Source organism: Corvus kubaryi, unplaced genomic scaffold (assembly GCF_017639235.1).
Source record: "Corvus kubaryi isolate FWS band 111438036 unplaced genomic scaffold, C.kubaryi_AGA036_p1.0 37745, whole genome shotgun sequence".
NCBI classification, from domain to species: domain Eukaryota; kingdom Metazoa; phylum Chordata; class Aves; order Passeriformes; family Corvidae; genus Corvus; species Corvus kubaryi.
Genome location: NW_024581150.1, coordinates 23,492 through 39,662, shown reverse-complemented (window position 1 = coordinate 39,662; position 16,171 = coordinate 23,492). Strand labels below are relative to the sequence as shown.

The window sequence follows — 16,171 nt, the reverse complement described above, 5'->3', positions numbered from 1 at the left end:
TTGAAAAATATCTGGTTGGCAATCATGGAATTGCAGCCTGAATCTTCAGCCTGATGCTAGGATATTTTTACATTAAAACTACCCATGATGTCTTTCCAAGATTATGTGGAGTGTAGATGTAATGTCCTATGAATTTGACAGAAATCAGAAAACAAAGCCACAATATCTGCAAGAGATAATATACACGTTAGAGAATATTTGCCTATGTCTAAATACATGAAAATAGATCCAGTTTATAGGTTTCTGCCCCAGGGTTGGAAAGAGGCAGACTTTCCCTGGAATTCAGTTTGCAAAGTTTTATTTGCCTGATAAAATTTAATCATCTGATAGATCCTGTTGTCTTCAGCTACTTCAAGCATATATGTTGGGCAGCTACTTCATGCTTTGTGAGCCTTGATTGCTCACCGTCATTTATGATGGTGAATGGAAAGAGACAACAATTATCTTTCTTATTTGATTCATAGAAACTGTGAGTGAAGTCTTGGATGTTGCAGCTTCTTCTGCCCATGAGGAAAACTTAGACAGTGATAAGGAAGCAGTAGCCTCAGCAGCTCAAGAGATTTCTGACACAGACTCAAAGAGCCAGGACACTGATGCTGAGGAGTCATGGCAAACTTCAGAAGGTGCAAGAGTCCAGCTGGGTCTGCAATGTTTGTCAAGTGCTGATGGCTGTGTGCATTGAACCAGCTGCAAGAGCATGCAGAACTCAAGTGATGTAGTGCGGCTGCCCATGATGGCTGTGTTTGGCATCACAGTGTTATCAGAAAATCTGATTTTGAAATTATGTGCTACGCAGTAGAAGTAGGTTGCTAAATTCGATTGTGTAGTGTGGTGACTCATGGCCCTGCTCAGTGCCCTGCTGTAAGTGGCTGCATGTGAACTTCATTAAGAACAAGAAATTCTCCTTGTGCTGCATATAACACATTTTTTCAACACCTGACTTGATTTGAAAGACAGAATTTTCTTAAATTCTATTGGTGTAAAGAAAAATATAGAACATGTGGTATGAATAAAGCTTGCAGTGCTTTGGTGCAACTATAAACAATCTCATATTCCTTTTGAAGTTGAATGATGTAATTAAATGCAAAGAAAAATGTGTGTTAAAATCATCACTGTGGAGATTTTCGAAGGAGTTTAGAAGTTTGGCCTCTAAACTCTTTTAAAATTGGAATTAAAAAGCTAAAAGGAAAAATGTCTGCATACCTAATACGGATTTGTAAATTCTATCCCTTTAGTCCAAGAATCCTTTGGACTAAGGGAAACAACTTACTTGACTATTTGTCATTGAATAAGTAATTTCCATTGTTTCTCATTGGTGTTTTGTCTCCATTTTCAGTTTCTGAGGAGGAGAAGACAACTGAAGAAGTTGCTTAAGATCCCTAAAGGTACACAGTACAGTTGCAGCATGTGGTTTTCTGCTCTTCACCTAAGTTTTTATCTCAGTTAGTGACAATTGGAGCATGTGGTAAGTGCACATGCACTGTTATGGTGAATTTGTATTTCTGCTCTCAAAAAAAAAAAGAACTTCATTGAAGTATTTCTTATTTTTTGGGAATCATTGCCAGCATCTTTTAGAGGCTAGGGAGCAAATCCTATATCAATTGTCATGCTGTGTATTTATTTATAGCTTTATTTTAGTCCCATGCAAACTGGATAAAGATCTGAGAATTGTAGCTTTCTTCCAAGCAAAAAATGTTCTTTGGATATTTGGTTTAAATTATATATGGCTACTGGACTTCTGGATTATTGTTCTATACAATAAAGCAGTAGACCTCTCGACTGTCTTATTTTAAATAAATATTTTCATTATTAGTCTCTCCGCACTTTCAGTTTGTGCTAATGAAAAATACTGGATATAATATTCTTTCTATTTTGCTAGTGTCTTTTCTCAGTTGGCTTTATTTTTTGATTGTCAGAAAAGTTGCAAGCCTATGCCTCTCAAAGTTTTTATTTTTGATCAAATTAAAAGCCAAATGTACCTGAGGGTACCACATCAGAAAATCAAGTAACCAAGAACACATAAATGCTGTGGTATAGAGAAGGCAATCAAGTTAGGAATCTTTTTTTTCCCTTGTAAACATCTGGCATCTAGATTAAGAAATAGATTAATCTCCTACCAGTGTACAGGTCCACTCCATTCTGTTTAAACTGCTTGGACTCTTTTTGACAAAAAAATTACTTTTTATGAGTATAACAGCACAAGGTTACAAAAGAGCTTCTTATTGAGTTCCAATTTGATCTCATGCGCAGGGGGAAAAAGATTTATGAAATATTTTACTACTTGGTGCTGTAAGATTACTGGCTGTCATTTGACCAATTTACAAGTCTAGAACCATACTGCATTCCCAGTCAGGAAAGAATTCTTTCTTCCTTTTTATTTTGGTGTTTTGATTGTAAACACTTCGGAGTATGAAGCTTAACTCTGACTTTGCATTAAAACACATTATACTTTTTAAGGAATTCAAGGCAAAGAAAATGAAATTAAAAGAACGTTGGTGTGAGAATCAAATCACTATCTAGTTAACTTTTTTTAAAAAATAGTGGTTATTTAGTGAAGGGATAGAGGAAGTAGTAATGGATTAAATCCTCAGATAAAGCCCTAAGTTGATGCTCAGAGAATGCCTGAGAAGAGATGTTCAGCTGTTCTACTGATTGTGTCTATTGGGCCCAAATTGACACTGCTATGGAACTACTTATATAAGTAATCTCAGCAAAAACAATTGGTTTACCTTGTGCTTAAAGTTAAGCAAGTAACTATTTGTAGAAGTAAGTCCAGCGTGCAGGGAACACTTATGCCTGAGCAACGTGGATGAACATGACAGATTCCTTGAAACTGGGCTTTGGTGATGGCAACAGAGCAAGTTCCCATAAGCCATCCCAGATAAGCATGATTTACACATCAGTGCTGTGTATACTCTGTAATTCACTTAACTGGTAACCTGCAGTCAAATTTACAGTGCGCTTTGAATGATTGCAAAGAAAAAGACCTGCTGAATTTTGTCTGTTGCTAAACATCGTTTATTATCACTTCTTCTAAATCAGATTCTTTTTTCTTTTTCCCAGTAAGCAGTGTGGAAGCCTTTGGAAAGTTTAATGCAAATATTTGTGGCAATCAACCAGCTGATTCCTGTGTGAAACCTCATACTCTTCCTTGGAGACATAAAAGAAACTGTACAGTCTGCCCTATCACACACCGGTCATTAGGGTCAGTATTAGTGCTGCAAGAGATGATTTACATTGCCTAGAGAGACGCTTCTGTGACTAACATCTCTGCTGTAGAAAGTAGCATCCAGTCAAGCCACTCAGGATGTTCTAAATACATGTGCTAAAAGAAGCAGTAGACTTAACTAAACCATGCCAGATGAACTCCTTCTGTGTCTTTGTTGTCTTGATACATACATTGATTTCTTACTTTTGGTCCAAACTGTTGTTGTGCATAGTTACACCTTTGTAACATTCCATGCTAAAATGTAAGCAAAAGGTTTTAAAATCAAGTCAAAATATTATAAAAGTAGCTGTTAGCATTTTTAAATTGGATCACAGGGAAAATAACAACCTGTTTGCTCCTGAGTTTGGATTTCTGATTGTAAGCATAGGACATCTGGCTGTACATGATCTGATTTCCCCCCTGCATAAACATTTCAGATGCTACCATTCCTTGCACAATAACATCCAGGAGTAAACATTTAAGGCTCCTGCTTTGGGAAGAAAACCTGTTTGCAAGTAGTAGCAATAGGTACTTCATAGCATTACAATCAAAATAGCACTGGTCGGTGTTGTCATCATGGATCAAAGTAGTGGCTCCTGCCTTCGGTGGGCTGGGCTCTGCTCCTCCCAAATCTCATTCAGCTTACTGTGGTCTTTCTGTGTTGCTCTGTCTTCACAGTGGCATGTGGTGGTAGTATAGCAACACAAAGTTTTGGTGTAAACCTTCAAACTGGTACAAATCACAAGTGTTTTAGGCCATGGCAAAGCCTGTCTCCAAGCGCTTGCAGACAGAGAGCAAAATGCCTGTGAAGGGCTATGAAACAGGTGTTCAAATGCATTCTTAGGGACTAAGAAAGAACTGAATAGCTAAATAATGTTGTTTTCTCTGTATTAGCTTAATAAAAAATACATATATTATGAATAACAGGTTTGTATGCCACTGTGCTCCCAACGCTCCATTGTGCTACATGCACAAGCGTGCATCTAAGACAAAACATTGAGACCCCATTGCAGCCATCACAGAATGGCAATGATTCTAAACCAGGGCTAAATAAGGTATATTATGTACAATTTATATAGAAAGTGTGTTTCATAAGGTGTGTCTGATTCTTCTCTCTTCAAGCAGAAGTTTGGAAAATGTTGAAAGAGAAATTACAGCATTATGACATTCCTACCCATAGCACAAAGCGACACATGCTCCTTCCCCCATCATAAAGCAAATTATAATAGTGTTCCAACAAAAATATAACCTGTTGCTCCTGGACCTACTTAGGAATAACTGGAACAAGGCAGAGGCAAAAGCAGGCTCCTGAGCTTCAAGAAGACAAACCACAGCCTTCTGTTTAAAGGATAAAGCCTCTGTGATTAAAAGCAATTTTTGTAGCCAAAGCTACTGGAATAAAAATCTTAGACCAATATTTTGTTGGATAAGAGTCTATTTATCTGGTAGATTAAACATGCTGCGATGGATGTATGCACTTAAATGTTCTATTTCTTCATTTTCACTAATTGCTAGTAAAAGAAGTTATTTTAACTGCTTCTAACAGTATGGTTTCTGAAATTGTAGGCTTTTCTGAATGGCTTTTTATCTCTGGAACTGCTCTGGTACATGGCAAAGTATTTTAGCCCTCCAGAACAACTGCCTGAAGGACTGAATCACAAACTATGATGAGCTTTCCAAAGTTTTTCATCCTTCCAATTTCAAAAAAATGTGAGAGTCCCAAAATAGCCTGTACATGTGCTTTATGTCAGAGTTCCTCTTTTTTTGCTTTTGTTTCATATAGGTTTTTTTTAATTAAAAAAAAAAAAAGAAACTACTCTTGAAAGACAGAGGAATTAGGAATATATTATGAACTCTAGCTGTGATGATATGTAGCACAGTATGGTCTGCTTCAGCACTTGACTCTCTTAGAATAACAACAGAGATATTTTGCAATTCGCAGAGCTCTGGCCATTGTTTATTCAGTCTTGCTAGTATGGAGTCTGAATACCACATAAATTAATATTTTTCTGTCCTTCACTTTCAAAAAAGTGAATTTTTGAGTTGCTACACAAAGGCTGTGATGAACCATGGAAAATGTTGAAAGATATTGTTGAAATGGATCATTAAGAAGAACAAGGCCACAGCAGAGAACAGACATAATGCAAGACTAAAGGAGATGGGAGGAAAGTTTTGGTCTTGAGAATATACTTCACTGGCCAGAGCAAAGCTTGAGATTCCAGAATTTGTCCAAATGGCACATTGCTCCTTTGCTGTCAGCAACTATCTGTGAAAACAGCTGGCAAGGATTTTCACCTCCCTCTAGAGCCAGTTGTCCCTCTAAGTTCACCTCTCTGAAGGGCAACAGCCTGTTGCTGCTGGCAGCTATTCACAAAGCTGAAAATTCTGGAGACAACGAAGTCCATCTAACAGTTTCAGGTTTACTCTTTGCCTGTATTGATGTAGATATAGAATTTCAATTTTATGTTCGTTTGTTTCTTCAACACATAAGACAATTACTAAAAAACATAATTCAAACTGCAAGCTGGTTCTCAGCACTTGGAAAATCCAAGAGTGAAATACTTTAATCAAGATTTCTTATGTCTGTGTAACAAGCTTTGATGATGTGATACTACTTTTTAAATCTGTTTTTCTGAAAAAGGAAAAAAACCACAAAAAAACCAAAACAAAGACAAAAACTCAATGTATTCCAACCCAGCCAAGAATGTGCTGTGATTCTTTTCCTCACCTGTTGGCCTCTTTCCCTCAAAAATTTTGAGCCAACTAGCCACCCCAACTTCTGCTTTACTAGGCAGCTGAGAGGAACACAAAGTTCCTACCAGCTGTGTGATAACTGAGATCAGTTATATATAGGTGTAACTACACCTATACACATAGATGCAACTATGCACAACAACATATATATATCTATATATTATATAAGCTACTTGTAGTGTTTGGCAACAGATAAGTAAATATATGATGCAGCTCTGTGGCACTTTTGTGGCTGCAATCAGCTACTGTAGGTGCTGTTTCCTCCCTGTGGGTGGTTAGGAAAGACTGAGAGGAGAGCTGAGAGGACAGAGGCACATAGAAGGTGAGGGCAGACAAGCAGGGACAGAAGGTATTTTATGTAAAAGGACACAGGAGCTCACTTTGTGTGCTGCCCATGGGGTGGTCCATTTCCATGGAGTGCCATCCCTGTTGTGATACACACAATTCTGCTCTTAGGAAAGGTATTACTTGGTTGTGTGCTTTTCTTTCTTGCCCTCCTCACCTGCTGCAGAAGATGGAAGCTGTGCAGGATGATGGAAATCAATTCCATTCCCAAGCAACAGGGTTCAGGCATCACCACGGGTAACTGGATTCTCCTGCATTCTGGGCATTACTCTTTTCTTTGGGATGCTGCAAGAGATTTTATCTCCTCCAGCTCTTTTGGAGGGGGAAAAGGGCTAAAACTGTAGGTTTCTATGCTGGAGTTATTCCTGCTACTTGCTTGAACTACAGGTAATTAAACAGGTTGTTGAAATAGCATGATTTGCTTGTGGTTTATTGAGAGAAACCAATTAATTTTTATTTATGCCTCAACATATGTTATAAATCCATTTTCTGACATGGGGTGAAAAATTACTATAGGGGCATGTGGGGAGCCTTAACACCTGCCACATGCAGGAGGCAGCTAGGGCATGTGAGGGGGAAGGAAACTGCTGACATGACAGGCAACCCCTTTAGAAAATGGCAGTAAGCCCTGTCTGTGAGGGGACTTCGCCTGACAGGGCAGAGAAAGCTTCCACCACTGGGCTGCAAGCGACCATCCCCCTGCTGGTGTGGCAGACCCCCGGATGCCAGGGAAAAAATGCCTGGGAAATTGGGCCGTGGGAGGAGTCTTAGCACATAAAAGCAGTGAACTGCAATGGAATTACCCCCCACCATTTTTTTTTGTCTCTTGGAGGACCGAGGGCTCACCTGGAAGTTCAACTCGCTTCCCACCCCCACCCCGCCTGCTTTTTCTCCCTGCTCTCCTGCTTCTTCTGATGCGCGGGAAAGACTCCACTACTAGAATAAGTAGTAAAGTAGGTATGTTTATTCCAGCGCTGGGACGCATGGGGTATAGTTCCTCCAAAGTCATGCACGCTAACAGCTGCATTCAGCTTGGTATATGTCAGGTTACAAGCTTGAGGATGTGCAGCTGTGCAGATAAGATGTACTGACCAGGAGAAGGGAGGGTGAACTCTGAATTCTTTAATCATAACATAACTAGTAGAAGCTTGCCAATGTAGTCTAATTATGTAGAAGCAGAAATGCGCTTTGATAGGTTTGAGTCAATTAAGAGTTAACAAGCTGGTATACTATGTAAGTGCCTCTGGATTTGCTAATAAGGGGAGCTTGCTTTTATCAACCATATTGGCTGGTCTGCAATTTCTCCCCCTGCCGCAGTCGCTGGACTTTTCCAACAATTAAGTTTCCCAATACGCCTATACATATTCATTGCCTAGTCCCGCCTAGCTTCTCTTCATATTACAATGAGCCCAAAAGTCATTTACATTCACGTTGCGCTTGCGCAGTGTTGTCTGGTGGTCGTGGGCAGGGGTCTCTGAGATGAAACAAGAGTCTTCCTCAGATGAAGTAAAGGGTCTTCCTCATCTTGAACTTTTCACCTTTCCTCCCTGCGCATGCTCTTTATGTCCCTGGCCTAAGGCCAAACTTCAAGACTGGTTTGAGTTAGTTTTAGGTTAAAAACAGGATCTTTGGTCAAGATTCCTTCCCTTTATCAATAGTCTCATATCTTCTTATCCTGCTTTGGTAGGCACAATAAGAGTTGGGCAAGCAGTACGCATTGCTTCTAACAAACAACTTCTTAGTAAATAATTTAACCTCTGCTTCCCCATCCCCCTGATTCAGTCCCCCCTTTTCTAAAGAGTTAGTAAATTCTTTTACTAATACATAAATTCTTTTCCTAATGATTTTTTACAGTAAGCATCCCTTAATGCTCTTCCATGTGCATTTGACAAAGTAGTTAAAACTGATAACCTTTTATAGTACTCTATAGTTCCAAATAAGCAACATAATAGCACAAGGCAGGCACTAACCAAGATTAATAAGACAATTATGGGGTGACATAACATATTTAGGATGCCAGTTGCGGTAGGTGACCACTGAAAAGCACATCCCACCAGTTATGACTTGCATCTTGTTCTATTCTTTGCAAGATTCTGCTTATTTCTTGTGTGTCATGATAGATGGTGACTAAGGTCTTTTTCCTGTTTTCTTCAGATTTCTTCTAAAATCTCAGTTAGGTCCTGATGTTTCGCTAATTGCTTTATTAATGTGAGGTCCATCCCAATAGGTGTGGGTAGCAATTTATGGTATATGGTGTAGTGAGACCTTATCAATTGCTGAGACCCAACCAGTGCTAAATACGAAAGGTCACACCCAACAATCTTGGCAAAATTACAAATACAAAAATTAGGGTGATTCCTGGCAGCTACATTTATATTACTGTCATCTATCATCATAAAAGTGCAGATAGTTCTTAAGCACACACAACCTTGACCAATATATACAAGTACAGCTTTTGCTGAAGTGTCTGGATGGATCTCAAAGTGACAAATGCCTTGTTCTGCATCAAGACATATGTCTTTACCATCAAGTGTATTACTTTCATAGATAAATCCTTGTTGTTCCCGTGTGATGCAAGATTCTAAATTTACTGTTTGCCACTTTTCTCCTACCATCTGAGCCCATACTCTATATTCAGAGGGGTAAAAAGCTGTCCCTTCATAGTTTAATCCCAATGCAACAATAGGATAAATTACATAAACTGTGGCATTACGTATAGTAAGCACAAAGGCAGTAGCTATGTTAGTCATTGGTGAAATTTACCAAGGTCCACCAGGATTGGAGCTTTCTTTCTAATTTAGTAGCATTATTCCAAACAGCTCCTCAGATGTCAATAGGGAAAACACCTTCACTTTCCTCTCTTATAATTAAGGAAGCTGTTGATTGCATCCATAATTGGGCTCATATGCAGCTAAGGGCTAATGATACATTGTCTTGAGCTACACCAAGTGTGTTTAATATCAGTCTGTGGTCCAGGTCGCTGATTTTTGTGAGGTCTGGGAGTATTTTTGAGACTTGCCACTGGCTGTTTCCTAACACTAATAAGGCGGATTGTAGGGGCTGTTTTAATTTGGTCAGGTCACTCGTTGCCGTGGCCAATTTATTCATCAGTCTCTCTGAATCAATTCCATTTATAAGTCCCAGTCCTGTTCCCAGCATGCCAGTCAGGTCTCTCCGCATTCTGCCTTTGAGGGGGGGGGGTTGCTTCTGCAGCCAGGCTGTCCGCCCTTCAAAGGATGTTTGTATTAAAGCGGAGGAGGCTGGTTGGACCTCAGAAATATTAATTTGCATTAGTAGTTCTACATGCTTAAGAGACCACTCTGGATTAAACAGCAGTAATTGCTGGCCTGTGTTTCTCACTACATAAAGGCCAATCTCATAAATCTTTGGTTCAGGTTTAAGTGATGTGACCTGGGTTTGGATTCGATTGCCAGTGTAGGTTGTAGGCCTAGCTATGGCATTTATCTGGAATTTGAATGAGAGCCCATTACTGTCCTAGGCCCAAAGACAAACCACTTCAACAGTCTGTACTAATGTAAAATTATACCAATGTCTTGGTTTGAAAGACAGGTGTCTGCTAAGGAAGGCAGGAGCCTCCCTTGGAATGGCAGATGCAACCCCCTTTCCCTCCGAGTTATTATAATTTTGAAATTAAGGGGCTTTCAGGCAAAGATATGGGAAATAGGAATAACAGTTCTTTACCATTACATATCTATATGTGTATAACAAGTCAAACAAACAACAATAACTATGGCAGTAACAGCAAACAATCACAAACCCAGTCCCAGCCTTCTCAGCTGTCGGGCCCTTTCCCCTTGGGTGCAGTTCCACTCGCAGCCGGCAGGGGCGCTGGCAGCTCCCAGTGAGCAGGGCAGGTGCGATGGCTCCCCCACGGCTGCAGGGGGCGCTCCGGAGCAAGCTCGGGGAGCACGTGGCACTGCTGCCCTGGGATCCCAGGAAGGGATGGGACAAAGGCTTCACAAACCCCTGGGCAGCCGATCCCAGTGTCTGGCTGGACCCTCGGGAACAGCAGGCTGGAACAGCAGGCTGGAACAGCAGGGATGAGCACAAATCCTGGGTGGCAGATGAGATGTATCCAAACTCAGGAGCTGCGGTGGAAACCCCCCGGAGATCTGGGCAGGCAGGGCACGGCGGGGCTACAGAGTGCAATGGTGGGGGCAGGGCGGCCGCAGCCCAGCTCCCAGGGGGGCAGGGAAGGCGGGCTTGGGATCCCGGGGTTTCTCCGGTAGAAGGAAAGCAGCGGAAGAGGCAGCCTCTCTCTCTCTCTCCGTCCAAACGCCGGGAACTGACTGCCCGCAAACCTAGGTGAAAGAGACACAGCCTTCCCCCCTGTGGCCAGGTCCTTTGTTTTCCTTAAGCACCCAGCAATTAGTCCCCATGGCAACATGTATGGGGAAAATTCCTTTAAGAGAAAAACAAAAACAGGAGGAGAACTAAAACCCCAACAACCAACAATCTACTTCACTTGAATGACTACAGATTTCATTATGTTTGTCTGTAGGAGTAGCTGAAACACTAATTCGGGTTCTTTTTTATGAGTAGTTCCGTTAATCATTTGGCATCCTGTTTTGATTTCTTCTCCTACAGTTCCCTGAAGCTGCCAAGTTTTTTGTTTTTCCCATTCTAGCTTTGTATACACTTGATTTCCATGCATGACCACAGTCAGCAGGTTTATATCCTTTAAATCAGAATATTTCCCCATGAATCCAGTAAACTGCATAAAGGCTTGGGACCATATGTCTTCTCTCCTATGAATAACTTCCCAACTGGAGGTTAGAATTATGACTGTGAAAAAAACAATTTTCTGGGTTATACTTGTGTGCCATCCTAACATTTTCATTTTGTTCGGGTAAACTTCAATTTCAGTTCATCATCACCAGGGGTCACTTTCAAAGGGGCCTCTGGAGCCCTCTTTACTCAGGTATGGTGAATCCAGGCACTCTGATCTTAATCACGGTATAAGTGGTGAGAAGTACCTGAAATGGTCCTTCCCACTGTGGTTCCAGAGTTTTTTCTGTAAGAGAATTAACATACACATGATCTCCAGGTTGAATGTCATGTACAGGACCGTCCAAGCCTCAACTTCAGGTTCCAGCCACATGTTTTTCAATTTCTCTAAGCTGTTTGTCTAAAGCAATCATATAGGTGGTTAGCACCTCTTCCCCTATTTGGGTAGATACTCCTTTCTGTACCCTATATTGTCTCCCATAAAGTATTTCGAAGGGACTTAGCTTTTCTTTAATTCTGGGTTTGGTCCAAATTCGTAACAATGCAAGTGGAAGAGATTGGGGCCAGGGTAAATTAGCTTCTTGCCCTAGTCTCACAATTTGCTGTTTAATCAAATGATTCATTTTCTTTACTTGACCACTCGACTGGGGGTGGTATGGAGTGTGGAGTTCCCAATCTATGCCTAAATGTCGGCTAGTTTGGTGTACCACCCTTGAAATAAAATGTGGTCCCCTATCTGAGGATATTGTGGCTAGAACTCCGAAGCGCAGTATTATTTCTTGTAGTAATGCTTTGGTTACTTCTCGAGCCTTAGCAGTTCTAGTAGGAAAGGCTTCTGGCCATCTTGAAAAAGTATCTGTCAGCACTAGCAAATATCGATACCCTCCTTTTCTTGGAAGTTCTGTAAAATCAATTTGCCACTGCTGTCCAGGCCCATGGCCCCTCCCAGTTTGGCCCATTTTCGGTTTGGGGATATTCTTGGGATTAGTCTGGAGGCAAAGGTTACACTGTCAGGTTACCTGCACAACAGTTTCGTGTAAGTTTCTAGTGATAATTTTCCCAATTAAGTAGTTATATAGGGCATTTGTTCCCCAGTGCGTTTTCTGGTGCTCCTCTCTAACTAGTGACCATAGCAAATAGGAGGGAATAACCAAATTTCCTTCTGCAGTGACAGCCCATCCCTCTTGGTTGAATGTTCCCCCTTCATCTTTAATCAATTTCTTGTCCTTTTTGTTATATGTTGGCTTACCCTCTAGGGAAAGTTGTCCATCTGGGATCAAGGCTACAGTCGTCATTACTTCACCTTTTGCTGCTTCTTTTGCCTCTTCGTCCGCCAGTTCATTTCCTTCTTCCAATTCTGAGCTCACCTTTTGATGTGCCCTTATGTGCACATGTCTTGGTTTGAAAGACAGGTGTCTGCTAAGGAAGGCAGAAGCCTCCCTTGGAATGGCAGATGTAACCCCTTTCCCTCCGAGTTATTATAATTTTGAAATCAAGGGCTTTTAGGCAAAGATGTGGAAAATAGGAATAACAGTTCTTTACTATTATATATATAACCAGTCAAACAAATAACAATAACTATGGCAGTAACAGCAAACAATCACAAACCCAGTCCCAGCCTTCTTGGCTGTCAGGCCCTTTCCCGTCGGGTGCAGTTCTGCTCACAGCCGGCAGGGGCGCTGGCGGCTCCCAGTGAGCAGGGCAGGTGCGATGGTTCCCCCGCGGCTGCAGGGGGAGCTCCGGAGCGAGCTCAGGGAGCACGTGGCACTGGTGGCCTGGGGTCCCAGGGAGGGATGGAACAAAGGCTTCACAAACCCCTGGGCAGCCGATCCCAGTGTCTGGCCAGACTCTCGGGAACAGCAGGCTGGAACAGCAGGCTCGAGTGGCAGGCTGGAACAGCAGGGATGAGCACAAATCCCGGGTGGCAGATGCGATGTATCCAAGCGGGGAATCCCCCGGAGGTCTAGGTAGGCAGGGCAAGCATGGCCACATCGTAGCGAAAGGCTCAAAGCAGCAGCAGGGCAGGGTGGCCACAGCCCGGCCTCCAGCGGGGCACGGAAGGCGGCGTTGGGATCCCAGGGCTTTCCAGCACAAGGAAAAGCAGCTGAAGCAAGCTGACTCCTCTCTGTCCCAACTGCCCACACACCCAGGTGAAACAAAAGGAGTAGCCAGGTCTTTTGTTTTTTCTTAAGCACCTAGCTATTTGTTTCCCTAGCAACATGCATAGGGAAAAATTCCTTTAACAGAAAAAAAACTAGGACTAAACTAAAACCCCAACAGCATGATTGCTACCTTCTCAGGTAGCTGGACTGCTTCCAACAGCCACATTATTTCTTGTGCATGTTTGATGTTCTTTCCCTGCGAATTTAACAGTCCTCTTTCTTTCCAAATGGACCCGTGTGTGTGTACAACTCCAAACGCATACCTTGAGTCTGTATAGATGTTTATTTTCTTTCCTTTTGCTATCTCTAAGGCATGGGTTAGGGCGATTACTTCAGCCTTTTGCGCAGACGTGTTTGTTGGCAGGGGTCCAGATTCTATTCTTCCGGGCAGGTGGTAACTGCATAGCCAGCATGCCGTTTTCCACTGGTGACATAACTGCTCCCATCAGTAAACCAGGTTTCTGCATCGTCTAAAGGAGTATCCTTCAGATCCTGGCAGCTGGAGTAAGTAGCTTTGATAGTTTCCAGGCAATCATGGCGTACCGGTTCCCCTTGATTTCTACTGAGAAAGGAAGCTGGGTTGACAACGTTAGTTACCACTATTTCTACATCATCTTGCTCCACCATGATGGCTTGATATTTCAGGAACCTTTGTGGGGAGAGCCAGTGCCCACCTTTCACTTGAAGCACCGCGGACACCGTGTGGGATACCAGCACAGTCATTTTCTGAGCCAAGGTGAATTTGCGTGCTTCTTGGATGTTTAGCATGACTGCTGCAACAGCTCTGAGGCACCCAGGCCATCCTTTGGCTGCTGCATCTAGCTGCTTAGAGAAATAGGCAACTGCCTGTCGGTATGGGCCCAGGTCCTGCACTAGTATTCCCAGGGCGATCCCTTGTTTCTCATGGGAAAATAGAAAGAATGGCTTACTCACGTCTGGAAGTCCTAGAGCTGGAGCTGACATGAGGGCATTCTTTACCTGACTGAAGGCCTGCATGGCCTCCTTTGTCCACTGGAGATCTCTGCTTTCCTTTGTAAAGAGCTCATATAATGGTTTCACAAGCAGCCCGTAATTGTAAATCCATAATCTGCACCATCCTGTCATCCCCAGAAGAGTCCGTAACTCTTTCACTGTCTGGGGTTTTGGGGTTTGGCATATCGCTTCTTTGCGATCTTGCCCCAAAGTTTGTTGCCCGGCACTGACTTCATAGCCCAGGCAGATCGCTTTTTGTTTTACCACCTGAGCCTTTTTCTCAGGTACCCTGTACCCTTGGAGTCCCAGAAAGTTTAAGAGGCTTACCATCCAGGCTACACAAGCTTCCTCTGTTCGGGTGACTATTAAAAGGTCATCCACGTACTGCAATAGCTTCCCTTCTCCTGGTGGAGTTTCCCAGGACTCTACGTCTTTTTCAAGTTGTTCTCCAAACAGGGAGGGATGGTTCTTAAATCCCTGAGGCAACACCGTCCATGTGAGTTGGGTTTTGCGCCCACTCTTAGGGCTTTCCCATTTGAATGCAAAAGTTTTCTGGCTGACTTCATGGAGAGGGAGGCAAAAGAAGGCATCCTTTAAATCTAAAATGGTAAACCAAGTTAGCTCTGGTGTTAAGCATGTTAATAGAGAGTAAGGATTCGCTACCACAGGATAGAGATCCTCAGTTATCTTGTTAACAGCCCGGTAAATCCTGTACCACCTGCTACGACCCATCAGGTTTATGGACAGGCAAGATAGGAGTGTTAAAATCAGACTGGCACTCTTTTAACAGTCCTAACTGTAAGACTTTTTAAATTATTGGGCTAATTCCTTCTCTGTCTTCCCTTTTGAGGGGGTATTGTTTAATTCTAACTGGTTGTTTTCCCTCTTTGAGTTTGATCTGTATTGGCGTTGCATTTTTGGCTCTCCCAGGTACATCTGTGGCCCAGACTCCTGGGAACACTTGACTCATTATCTCTTCTCTAATTTCTTCTGGAGAGCCTTTAGTTGTTAATATTAGGCTCAGTATTTCCACATACTGTTGGTCATTTACCTCCAGAATAATTTCCCTGTTCCTAAAAGTGATGGTTGTTTGCAATTGTTCCAATAGATCTCTTCCTAAAAGCGCTTTTGGAGAATTGGATAAATATAAAAACTTGTGAATACCCCATTGTTTCCCAATTTTATATTTCAACGGCTTGCAAAAATAAACTTTTTCAGATTGACCAGTTGCTCCCTGTCCACAATGTAGTCATCCCCCACAGGCATTAAAGCTTTATTTAAAACTGAATATGCTGCCCCTGTATCAACCAAAAATTCTATTTCTTTTTCCTTTTCCCCTAGTGTAGAGGAGTTCCTTGTGGAGCAGGGGCATAGGATACCCCAGGAAAGCTTGGGCATCCCAGGGCTGTTGCAGAAGTACCCCTGACAGGGCCTCAGGCTGAAGACAGGCTTGCAAGGCACCTGCTAGCCGGCAGCCTTGAACAGCCTTGGAAAAGGTATACACTGGTCAGCTCCCCTGCTGCTTAGAGGCTTTCTCATGGGAAAGGGGCGTGAACTTTGAAAAAGTGTAACTTGGTGAAGGAAAACAATAAAACTGGAGCACAATGCTCAAATCGTATTGGTGTTCGTATCGTGACTCTGGCTGGATTCCCCTGCACCCGGGACCCCCCCACACTAAACCCTAGCTTCATTATAACCAGTGGATCTGCTAGGGTAGAATCCCCGGGTCTTCTTCAATCTTCTTTCACAAGTGCAACCACCCTCCCTCTTTCTCGGTTTCCTCTGTTCTGGCAGTCTTCTTGTCTTCTTTCTGGCCACTCATTTTTCCAATGACCGTATTTTCTGCAAATTGCGCATTGGTCTTTACCCTAGGTGGGCCCTGTCTGGGAGGTCTCTGTCTGGGGGGTCCCTGTCTAGGTTTTTCTCTATTTCCTTCCCTTTTTACTAATTTCCTCATCCCTTGCTTGTAACTTTCTTCTCA

The 16,171-nt window shown here is 42.5% G+C and overlaps 1 long non-coding RNA gene across 1 annotated transcript; it reads left to right on the top strand.

The window, feature by feature from the left end:
* The first annotated feature begins 6 nt into the window (after nt 1-6).
* Nucleotides 7-6,721, top strand: LOC121672107. Its single transcript, XR_006018770.1, has 3 exons — nt 7-623; nt 1,337-1,465; nt 3,064-6,721. It is a non-coding gene; the product is annotated as an uncharacterized LOC121672107 (long non-coding RNA).
* The last annotated feature ends 9,450 nt before the right edge of the window (nt 6,722-16,171 follow it).